This window comes from Ambystoma mexicanum, chromosome 1q (genome assembly GCF_040938575.1).
Source record: "Ambystoma mexicanum isolate Mex_15411 chromosome 1q, UKY_AmexF1_1, whole genome shotgun sequence".
NCBI classification, from domain to species: domain Eukaryota; kingdom Metazoa; phylum Chordata; class Amphibia; order Caudata; family Ambystomatidae; genus Ambystoma; species Ambystoma mexicanum.
The window spans coordinates 41,265,774-41,278,408 of NC_090922.1; the positions used below are offsets into that span (position 1 = coordinate 41,265,774).

Below are 12,635 nucleotides of genomic sequence, written 5' to 3' on the forward strand. Positions count from 1 at the left end.
CCTTTACATATGGGGTGGGGATCTCAACTGTGTGAGGGACTTGAACCTAGACAGATCCGAACCCCCGCAGAAGCGAGTGGACAGAACCTCTAGGGCATTGAACAACCTGCTGGAACAACTAGACCTTGTGGACATCTGGAGGGAACACCACCCCACAGACAGAGGATACTCATACTACTCCTCCCCACATAACCTCCATACGAGAATTGACTACATGTTTATAGGCAAAACGCACCTAGCTCAGGTGGAATCAATACAATACATGGGCAGATCGATCTCGGACTACTCCCCCCTGTTAATGCACTGGGCATTGAAGGGCCCTAGACCCCCTTATCCCGTTATGGCGTATGCCCACGGAAGCACTGACGGACCCAATATTTAAAGAGGAACTGGGAGAAAAATTGGTAGAGTATGTCACCACTAACAGTGGCAGTGTGGAGCGCTGGAGCACGGTGTGGGAGGCCCTGAAGGTGGTAACGAGGAGAGAGGTTATAGCTGGGACAGCGGGAATCAGGAAAATGCTGAAGAGGGAGCTGGAGGAGAAGGAGGAAGAAATAAGGCAGGGAGAAGTTAATAGCTTGGTAACTAGAGAGGAAGAGGAGCATTTGCAGGAGGTACAGACAAATTGTCACCAGGCGTGGGGACGTTTAGCAAAATTTGACTACACAACACGTACCACCAGAGCACACATAAACGGTGACAAACCAGGTAGGCTACTGGCCTGCCTATGTAAGCGAGAGCACCCTAAACACCCAGTGACCGCAATAAGAGACATGAAGGGAGACATGAGAACAACCCAGCACTCCATAAACACCACATTTGCTGACTTCTACTCCACACTATACGCACATGACACCCAAGTGCCGCTGATAGACATACAAGACACCCTAGAAGGGATAGGACTCCCCAAGCTGAGTGAGCAACAACACGACTTATTAGAAGAGGCCCTCACGCCTGAGGACATCACAGACGCCATTAGATCCCTGGCCACATGCAAGACCGCCGGAACGGACGGGCTCCCCCCCGGAGTTCTACAAAGCATACGAGACAACATTAGCCCCACTGTTACACAAGGTATATCAAGAGGCCTACGAGACAGGAACCCTACCCAAGACCATGAGGGAGACGCTAATAGTCCCGATACCCAAACCACACAAACCAGCCGAAGAATGCGATTCTTACCGACCAATAGCAATGCTAAACTATGACAGTAAGATACTGACCACCATACTGGCCAAGAAATTGTCCAAAGTGCAGGAAGCCTGTTACACGAGGACCAGTATGGCTTTGTGCCCGGCTGCAACACAACTGCCAATTTGCGTAGACTACAGCACATTATAGCACACACAGAGGCAGGCCAGGAGCATATGGCAGTGATGTCATTAGACGCCATTAAGGCATTCGACTCCATCTACTGGGAGTGGCTGATAGAGATGCTAAGGCGGTATGGATTTGGGGAGGGATTTGTGCCCTGGGTCAAGATACTGTATAATGATCCCACAGCCAGAGTGAAGACAGGCAAATGGGTTTCAGGAGCCTGGAACATTCAAAGAGGCACCAGACAGGGCTGCCCCCTGTCGCCCATGCTCTATATTTTGGGGTTGGAGCCAATTGCAATTTACATTAGGAAGCAATTCTGGGACGCTGGAATACGAGCGGGTAGGGGGCACCATATTATCTCACTATATGCGGACGATGTCCTGATCTATCTGAGAGACCCAAAAAACAATGCCCCTACAATCTTGAAAGTGCTAGACAACTTTGCACGTTATTCGGGGATACATTTTAGCAGACAGAAATCCTGCATGTTTCCACTGGCGGGCTTGAGGGAGGTAGGAGTAGACAACCTGCCCCAAGTTGGGATAAAGTGGCAGCCGGACATGTTCAAATACCTGGGGGTCAAGATCAGACATACACCTGAACTCACACACGAGCAAAACACACTGACGGTAACTCAGGGGCTTCACAACTCAATGAAATTCTGGTCTAGGCTACCGCTCTCAATGATGGGAAGGGCATCGATAACAAAGATGATTATACTGCCACGATACCTATACTTCTTCCAGACCATCTGTCACTACATCAGACCACCCTTTTTCCAAAAATTAGATGCCCAGATTAGAGACTTCATATGGGGAAAGGCACGCCACAGACTGGCATTGAATATTCTAACCCTTCCGCATGATGCAGGGGGCATACAGCTCCCGGACTTTGAAAGGTACTATTTGGCAGCCCAACTTAGTCATGTCACCAAATGGTTGTCGGATGAGGTCACCAATGAAACCGGCCTACTGAGCGATCTCGTCAAACCTATACACCTCAAAGAAATAATATGGGCGTCTCCGGATCGCGCCGGCAGAGCACCCCCATTGCCTAAACTGGGCAGACCAGTATGGGAAAGAGTTAAAACCATCACACACTCGAAGAACCTTTACTCCCCTGAAATGCCAATAATGGCAGACATGAGAATGGCACCAGCTGATATTAACACACTCAGGCAATGGGAAGGACTGGGTATGTACGCCTGGGGAGACATGTACGAGGATGGGGAATTCAGGGAGCTGGAATCACTGCACGAGATAGAGGGCCTACCCATGGGGCAATTCCTATGGTACCAGAAGCTTAAACATGAGGCTAAGGTGAGATGGAGCGACTGGCCAGAGGAGCCAACAACGACCCCTCTAGTGACAGAAATGTACAATCTGAGTGACGGGTGGAGGCCAGTGTCGAGAATCTACGCTCAACTAAATGATAGGCCCAACCCCCGGGGCGCCACACTAAAGGCCAATGGGAAACAGACATTGGCGAAGAGATTTCGGACAACGAATGGGAGAGAGCACTGAAATACCCAAAAGCAGTGTCCAGAAATGCCAGGTTCAGACTAATCCAAACAAATGTCCTATATAGAACGTATATGACCCCAAAAAGGGTAGAAAGCTTTAAAAGGCAAGCGGAAGCGCACTGCCCATGGTGCACCAATGATGAAGCAGGCCTAACACACATGTTCTGGGGGTGGCAAAAGTGGGCATTCTCTGGGCTAACATCAAACAGGCATGCAAGAGGGGCGGAGTAAGCAGATATGAGTGGGCAATGAAAGAATGTCTGCTGGGCACGTACCCCAGGCTAAGCAAAATAAAACACATTGTGCGGGTGATGGACATGGCATGCGTACTGGCAAAAAGGGAGATAGCAATGTTGTGGAAGTCAAAAAAAGGACCACAATACGCAAGATGGAAAAGGGAGATGGAGCGATGGACGGCCGCAGAGACAGAAGCTTGGGGCACCGGGATCGTCAGGGGTGAGGGGGACATTAACGCTAAATTTGAGGCACGGAAAGCCGTGGTGAGAGACATGTTCCTACCGTCTGATGATATGCCCCCGAGATCTTATGAGAAGGGTAAGTGGCGTATAGCCACAGGAGGCGCGAGGCTCATAAAAAGAAAGGAGGGAGATGCGACACAAAGGGGGAAGAACATTAACTCTACCCACCCCCCATCTAAAGGGATATGGACAGGCTAACCAATTTGACCCAAGGCAATGTAGATACTACAATCGTTTAAACATGAAGACAGTTCACGTTGTTATATGTTGTTGTTTTGTTTGCTGTTTCTTTTCACGAATCAATCGAATATGTTTTGGAATTGTGGAAAGGCGAAGGAAATTCAGAAAGGGGGGGGGATGACACTGATGTAATGCCAACTTAAAAATGCTAATAAAAATATTTTGAAACATGGAGAGAACAAGCAAAGTGAACCTTGAGAAACAAGTTGTGGAGAGAACTGATCGGATGTCACAAGTTTCTCCCCTTCTCACCTGTTTCTCTTCACTTGCGACCTTCTTGGAAGTGGCTTTCTTCTTTCGTACTGTCCGGGACTTGTATAGGCCTGGGCGCAGGTCTTCGGATTCCAGCGTGAGTTCTCCAGCTGTTCTTCGCCGGGTAGCATTCAGTATCCATGACGTGGAGCCAGGAGGGAGATAGAGTTCCAGACTCGGAATGAACCAAGGCGCCGTAGGACCGAGCACAAGATCAATCCAGGAATAAGCTACGGATAAAAGGTAAGGAAGGAAACGAATGGGGGTCCAGGAATAGGAAGAAAGAAAAAGGGAAACAAAGGAGCATGGAAGCGGACTCCGACAACACACTTCTAACTACTCCAAGTATGCCTCCTCCTAAACCCTTCACCTCCGGGTTTGCCTGGGTGAATTCGATGATATCTTTGTATCAAACGTGGGGCATTCATGTTTGAGACAGGTTCCCAGGTGCGCTCGCTGGGAGGATATCCTTTCCATTCAACCAGATACTGGAGTTGACCTCGTCTGTATCTGGAATCACATATCCTGGAGACCTCGAATTCAAGTTGATTATTGATGATTACAGGAGTAGGTTCTGGAGCAGTTTGGGTGGATTGTACAAATGATTTTTAACAAGGAAGTCTGGAAGACCGGGTGAATCCTTTTCCACGATTCTGGAAGTTGGAGTCGGAAGGCCAATGGATTAATGATTTCCTTTATAGAGAAGGGCCCATAATACTTGGGGGCCAGTTTATTTGGTCGCAGATGTCGAGGAAGAAGTTTCGAAGACAGCCAAACCATATCTCCCACTGCATAAGAAGGGCTAGGTCTCCTCCTGGTGTCTGCATGTCGTTTGACATCTATTCTGGCCTTTTCCAGTCGTTCCTTGGCATTTTTGTGTACGTTGACTAGTGTTTCAATCCAGGAATCGACCGTAGGAACTGGGGTAGGATGTGGAAGAACAGATGGTGAAACTGAAGGATGAAATCCTTGACTGCAAAAGAATGGACTAGTCTTGCTAGCTGAATGATCCAAATTGTTGTAGGCGAATTCAGCCACAGGAATCAAAAGCGACCAATCATCCTGGACTTTGGTGGCGAAACAGCAAAGGTACTGTTCTAGGGTCTGGTTGACACGTTCAGTTGCTCCAATGGTCTGTGAATGATATCCTGAAGACAATGCGTGCTGTATTCCCAATATTTGACAAAGTTGTTTCCAAAACTGGGATATGTATTGGGGTCCTCTGTCGGAGATGATCTTGGAAGGTAGTCCATGAAGCCTAAATATGTGTTCCAGGAAAATTCCAGCCAATTCAGATGAGGATAGTTGCTTGAACAAAGGTGTAAAGTGAGCCATATGTGTAAACAAATCGATGGTTAACTATTATGGTTGTGTATCCTCTGGATGAGGGTAATTCCACTATAAAATCTGTGGCGATGATTTCCCAAGGTCGTGTTGGCATTGCTGGTTGGTGTAAGAGGCCTGCTAGCTTTCTGTTATTATGTTTATTATGGTTGCACACTGCACAGGATTAGACATAGGTTCTTATGTCGTCTATCATCCTTGGCCACCAAAACTGCCTCTGTATAAGATGGAGGGTGGTGGTGATGCCTCAATGTCCTGAATGGAGGGTATCATGGCATACATTTGTAATCTTATGTCTCAGTTCTTGTGTGGGTATTGCCAGCCTTGTTTCCTTGAAGAGATATCTGTCCATCATGAGGTTCCTCTGATTCTTCCCTTTGTATTCTTCCAGAGTTCGGAAGAAGGGGTTTTAGCACGAATGTCCTCCAGGAGAGAAATGGCTTGGGCTACAAACACTGTATAAGGGAACATCTTAGGAAAGGTCCGTGCTTCGAGGGGCTCATAATCAGTACGTCTGGACAAGGCATCTGCAATGATGTTATGTGTTCCAGGAAAGTGGTGAATTTGATATTGATATTGGGCAAAAAAGAAGGCCCAACGGGCATGACGGCTGTTTCTGCACTCCACGGACTGTAGGACTTGTAAATTTCGATGGTCCGTACGAACTTGTACTGGGTTTTTGCCACCCAAAAGAAGATGACGCCAGTCGGTGAAGGCTTGTCGGATGGCTAAGAGCTCCTTTTCCAGGACGGAATAATGAGTGTCGCTGGGAGTCAAGGTGCGGGATAAGTATGCAATAGGATGCTCCATCTTGTCCTCAAGTTCTTGTTTCAAGACTGCTCCAATGGCATAGTCGGATGCGTCTGTTTCCACCAGGAAGGGTCGATCTACATCAGGTTGAGCTAGGATTGGAGCTCGGGCGAATTCCTGTTTCAGTTGTCGAAAGGCCGTCTCTTAAGCCGTGGACTATTGAAACGGGATGTCCTTCTTTAAGAGTGTTACAATGGGATGTACTGTGTCAGAAAACGCAGGTATGAATTTTCTGTAAAAATTAGCAAGTCCCAGGAAGCATTGGATCTGTTTTACAGTAGTGGGAGTGGGCCAAGACAGGATGGAGTCAACCTTGGAAGGGTCCATTCCGATACCTTTGGAATTAAGTACAAATCCGAGATAATGAACGGTTGATACATGGAAAAGGCATTTTTCAGGCTTGGCCAGAAGCTTGTGTTCACGTAGGCGTTTTAAAACTGCTTTTACATGTTCTTGATGGGCCTGGGGTTCATTGGAGTAAATTAGTATATCGTCCAGATACACAATGACAAAAAGGAACAGCATGTCAGAAAAAACCCGATCCATGAAACGTTGAAAAACTGCAGGGGCAATGGCGAGACCAAAGGGCATTACCAGATACCCAAAGTGGCCAAAGAGAGTTCTGAAGGCCGTTTTCCACTCATCGCCTTCCCTTATGCGAATGAGATGGTAAGCACCCCTGAGATCAAGTTTAGTGAAAATGACAGCACCCCTCACTGCCTCCAGAATGTCCGAAATAAGTGGTAGCGGATACCGGTCCTTGAGTGTGCATTGGTTGAGGCCACAGTAATTCAGACAAGGTCGAAGTTCCTTAGTGTCTTTTTTTAGGAACAAAGAAGAGGGAAGCACCGGCTGGGGTTTTGGAAGGTCGGATAGTACCATTTGTCAAATTGGTGTCCAGATATTCTCGGAAAGCTTTCTTTTCTGGTTCAGATCAAATGAACATTCTCCCGAAAGGAATCACCGCAGATGGGTCTGTATCGATGGCACAATCATCTGGTCTATGAGGTGGGAGAGCTTGAACAATGGCTGTTGAAAACACATCTGAGTATGTTTGGTACGCCTGAGGAATTTGGATAATGTTGGATACAGTTAAGGATGGTTGCTTGTGATCCTGGAAGTCCGCTGAAGGACTTTGCAATGTGGCAAGAGATAAACAATGGGACATGCAATGTTCTGAACCGAGAAACAAGGACTCTGCTGCCCAATTGATGTATGGATTGTGCTTCTGTAGCCAAGGCATGCCTAAAACCATGGGGTAGTGGGCAGATTTTATGATGTCAATCTAAGTATTTCCTGATGGTTGTTTATTGAAAGTAGTAAGTCCTTGGTTTGGTGAGTTATGGGTCCAGAAGACAAGGGTCTGCCATCAATGGCTTCAACAAGTTGTACTACCTCTTTGGTTTCTCGAGGAATGTGATGGTTGACAACCCAATCATGATCTATGAAAATGCCCATGGCACCGCAGTCCACTAGGGCCAGGATGGGATAGAATTCTTCTTTGGTAGGTGACACAAATGTCTGTAGAATCACTATAGTGTTCTGTCCTGGAGATTTCAAGGAAGGAATAGATGAGGAGCAGACATCTTTCTCCCAAAGCTGTGCTCCGCTTAGGATCGGGAGCTGGCGTTTCCCGAACGCCGAGGTGGCGCTATAGGACACTCTCTTACAAGGTGTTTATCAGAGGCACAATACATGCACAGTCCAGTATTAATCCGACAGATCCTTTCTTGGGGACAAATTGGTCCTCGGAAGGCGCCTAGTTGCATGGGTTCTGGATCTGAGGCTTGTGAAGCAGATGTTTCCTTTGGGCAGGGATAACCTGTGGCTGCCTTTGGGGATGTTGACTTAGACTTCCTTTTCTCTGCCTTTCTTTCCTGGATCCGGAAATCGATCTGTAGGGAGAGGTCCATGAGAGCTTGGAAGGAACTTGGATGAGCTACTCTAGCTAATTCGTCCTTTATCTCGTCATTTATACCTCTTCGAAAGAGGGTGAAGCTGGCTTCTTGGGACCAATCGGCTTCCTTTACTAGCTGTTTTAAGCGAGTCACATAAGTGAGCATATCCTGAGTCCCTTGTTGGAATTCAAGCTGTCTTTCTTGTGCACTATAAACGAGTTCTGGACTATCAAACATGGTCGTAAGGGCTTCCACAAACCCAACGTAATCATCCAGGTGGGGATCACCCATATTGACTAAGGGAATTGCCCAGGTTAAGGCATTAGCCGTGAGATGAGATATCATGAATCCAACCTTTGCTCGTGTGGTGGAAAAATAGTACGGTTTGAAGGTGAAATGTACTAAACAAGAATCAAGGAAGGCATGTAGGGTTTTTAATGATCCGTCATATTTGTCCACTACTCCCCCTACCAGGGCACTTTCCTTGGCTGCAGAGTCACGAGATAAGACTAACTGCTTTAATGCCGCATTCTAAGCCTTGAGGTTTTGGACTTCAGTGGTTAATTCTTGCATACCTCTCATAAGGTCTTGAGCTGTGGCTTCCATATCTGCTTTTGTATCAGGCTTGAGGCGTCTCAATCTGTCACAAGTTTCTCCTCTTCTCACCTGTTTCTCTTTACTTGCGACCTTCTTGGAAGTGGCTTCCTTCTTTCGTACTGTCCGGGACTTGTACAGGCCTGGGCGCGGGTCTTCAGATTCCAGCGTGAGTTCTCTGGCTGTCCTTCGCTGGGTAGCATTCAGTATCCAGGACGTGGAGCCAGGAGGGAGATAGAGTTCCAGGCTCGGAACGAACCAAGGCGCCGTAGGACCGAGCACAGGAACAATCCAGGAATAAGCTACAGATAAGAGGTAAGGAAGGAAACAAATGGGGGTCCAGGAATAGGAAGAAAGGAAGAAGGGAAACAAAAGAGCACGGAAGCGGACTCAGACAACACACGTCTATCTACTCCAAGCAGTAGCGTTGAGACGCAAAGAGCAGCGGGGGCATGGCGGTTTTCTAGGAAGTCGAACGTAATGCGCAAGGGCTGGTGTGCCGCGTTTCGAAACTGTCGGCCATGTTGGAAGGATCACAGAGTTCATACAGCGGTGCATCATGGACCATGAAGTCCAGAATGGACGAATTCGGCGGTTCATGACATCGGGCGAATCTGTGAGAGCCAGGTCAAGCAGAGGCCTGACTAAGTGAATGCTGATAAAGAGGATGTGGAGAGAACTAACCAAGTGAATCCTGGGCAGAACCCTAGGAAACAAGGTTGTGGAAAACCTATCCAAGTATATCCTGAAAACCAAGGTCATAGAGAGACCTGAAACTACCATGGTCCATACCTTGCCCTGAATGTTAGCATCTAATAGGACAAGGGATGTACCAGAAGTTGGAGACATGTTCAACATTGCAGCGAGGCACACTGACAACAAAGCCTGATCAGGTTGTAAGGTAAAGCAGTGAAGGTGCAGCCTGGTAAGAACACTAAGAAGCTAGAGACCTGGGATAGATCCAGAGCAAGAGATTGAAAGCAATAACAATAACAGAGGGTCCAAGCAGTGAATAAACCCTGATGGAGACTTCCCATGAGAAACCTCTTTCTTTTGTGGTTAAGTAGGGATGGACTTTGTAGACTTGGATTTGTGACCTATTCTGTTGGCCTCAGATTGTGACATTTATGTTTATAATGGGGATTAGTCATTAGGCTGAGGTCTTACACTGCATAGGATTGACTCTTTCTGTTGGCCACATCCTTTGAACAGCGTGTTGTAGTGTAGGGGTCCATGGATGTACAAGGAATTGTAAGCTTAGGTTTGAGTTTTATGATTTGGTGACACTAATGAGAAGTGCCTAGTTTAGATACTCTTTCAAAAGAAAGGTCTTGCTAATGGAGTTGCTTTCACTAGGGGGGGGGCTCATGCTCACTAATTGTAGTACTGAGATAAGGAAGTGTCAGAGTGGCAAAAAAAGAACATTATGGGTAATGTGATGATTCACAAGGTGTTGTCACTTCTCGTGATGCTAGGGAGGTGATGCTGTTACCTATCAGTCCCCTTAGGGGTGGTTTAATGCAGGAGAACCTCATGAGGAGTAAGTCCCCGCTTGGGGACAAGGACAACCATCCTGAGGTTAGCCCAGAGAATAAAAATACATCCCTACATTCTCTAGCCCATCCTTCCATCCCCAACCTTCTTGTTGAAAGCAGAACCATATACTACTGTGATGCAAAAGAAACAAGTGGCCTTGAAAACGAGGAAGAACACAAAAAACACAAAGACTGCTCCCAACACAGGTACTATGACGAAGTGTCCCCAAGGAGCCATAGAGATCAACCTATCAAAAGTAACAAAGGACTTTGACCCCCCCGCCCCTCAAGATCGGGATACATTGTATAAAAACGGATGGACTAGGAAAGTCGTCAACCCCAACGTGGAGCACAGCTGCAGCGCCTGCTGGGAGAAGCAACGGATGCAGAGAGTGTTCAGCGTAGGAAATCCAAAATCTGGTTGCAGACCTGAGAAGAAGAGCAACTGAGGATGCTGGCGGACAGCCGTGTGATTCCTCACAGGGTTCTGCAGGAGCGGACCCGTGCATGACGCCAAGGGCGAGAAGCGTCAGGCGGCCCAGCAGCTGATGATGCTGCAGAGCCACAAAAGCAGATGGGGAAAGCCGGACTGCCATCCCTGGAAGCCCCGGTGATGTACCAAAGCGCGAAAGCAGGTAAAGGGTGGTACCGGAGACCCTCCGGGGGTGCGGGCATGCTGGCAGGAGGCGCGCAAGCAATCTTTACCTGGCATCGTCCAAAGCATACCGCCAACAGACTCCTGAAAGGTCGAGAGTGCATCCAACCTCTTCCTCCTTGTACCAGTGGGGACGAGAAGCCCACTGGCCACCAGGGAAGGGTCTGGGACCCTGTCCACCATAACAGCGGGGAAGTAGGTTTTGACACAGGATGGTAGAATTTACTTTGACAGCAGTTCTGACAGCCCTTTTAGTATTAGTTTTCAAGCAGGGAAACCCCTCTTAGAAGTTATGGCTAGTAAGAATCTTTTTCACTTAAAAATAAAAGTCTATAACCAAAACCATGCCACATTTGTGTCATTATCCTTCTTCGACACCCTTACAGAAAGTAACGGGAGCATTCTTTCTTACTCTGAAGTGAACTTCCCAGTTGACCACTCAAAGAAAGAAAGGATATGTCCATGTGAGATAGAAAATACAGCATCAGAGTAAAGCATGGAAAGGTCTACAGAGCCTGTTGGAAAATAGAGGAAAGGGCAATACAGAGTGATGTTAAACAACATAATGATTTTCTGCGTCAGGTGGTATTTAGTTGAAGCGTATGCTTGCGTATAACGGAAGGGTCTTCATGGTCTGATTGTATAAAATTGAAGGGAATTCAGGATTTGGTGATACAGAATCTGAGGGTCTTCTGGGTCTGATGGTATGGAATAATATTAAGCGTATATAATGCCATACAAATACATGGAAAGCAATGTAGATAATGCCTTAGAAAGACATATGCTAAATGCAGTAAACTGACTATGCAAGTTCTAAAGAGCTAAAATGGCAGAATTCACAGGGATAGATTCTATGGAAAGGGCACAGCTTGACAGGATAGAAAGACAGGGTACCAAGAGAAGGCTATTTGCAACCAGCAGCACCCAAAAAACTTGAACATGCTATTTATCACAGAGGCAGGGTGTACCTCCAATAACGCCCATTTTGTAAATACAAAAGGAGAGTATCTTGAGGCGTATCAATGGGCTAGGCAATTCAAGTGAGGGACACATCTAACCAAATACAAACTGAGCATTCTTATTCACACAAAAATAACCAGTCACTTGCTCTTGTCACACTGTCAAATTGTGGAACTGGCAAATGCGCAGGAACACATTTTACTTTAAAAAATATTTCCTTGAAAGTGGTTCTCTTCTACCTGAGCTTGATACCACTTTCAGGTAAAAGAAAAAGTGTAAAAAATGTTTTGACTTTTCAACTTGTTAACCTCAACTTTGAGGAGCGTGCGTCTAGTGATTAGCTTTTTGTTGTGTGATTCAGGTAAACTTGAACAGACAAAGGTGAGGAGCCCACAATGGGATTCCTTGAAAAGTAACGTGTGTGCGACTTGTGGGTGGTCACATGAGAACAAAGTATATGGTGGAAGGCACAACAGTGTCACAAAGTGTATATTTAGGTCATTTCGCAAGGATATAGTTATTATGCTTCAGGCAATTCATACAAAGCTTCAGGTGCAGCAGGGAGAATCTCGAGGCCACTCGAGATTCAAAAAAACGAAACACCAGACACACACCAGCCGTTGCCAGCTGATTACCCTATGCTGCACTCATAATGGACAAAAGTCCCCGTGTTTATTTTTAGTGTCTCGTGAGCCCAATCCCACTCCAGCCAGGAGACGTTTTGAGTCACGAGAGACCACAATCTAAATTTAGTTACAATGCAACCAGCATTCACTGTCTTCATAAACTATTCATATGATCAACAAGGTATGCAGAACATCTGTCTATCTGCTTGTCTACAGAAAAGCACCACAAAGCTGAGACAGAACAGTTTATAAACAGATAGTGTTTTTATATATAGGTTAGTAAATTTAACCAAAAATGCGTTCAAATTAACAACCACACCATTAATTAATAGTGTGGAAGTCATTAACAATAAAAGTAGTAGTACATTGACAATATTCTGAGGCAATGGCAGTATTCTGA

The 12,635-nt window shown here is 46.5% G+C and overlaps 1 protein-coding gene across 5 annotated transcripts in view; it reads right to left on the bottom strand.

Annotated features, from left to right (window-relative positions):
• LOC138523933 (IST1 homolog) overlaps positions 1-12,635 on the bottom strand; it is a 433,705-nt gene that overhangs the window by 105,636 nt on the left and 315,434 nt on the right. The gene's annotated exons all lie outside the window — the stretch shown is intronic.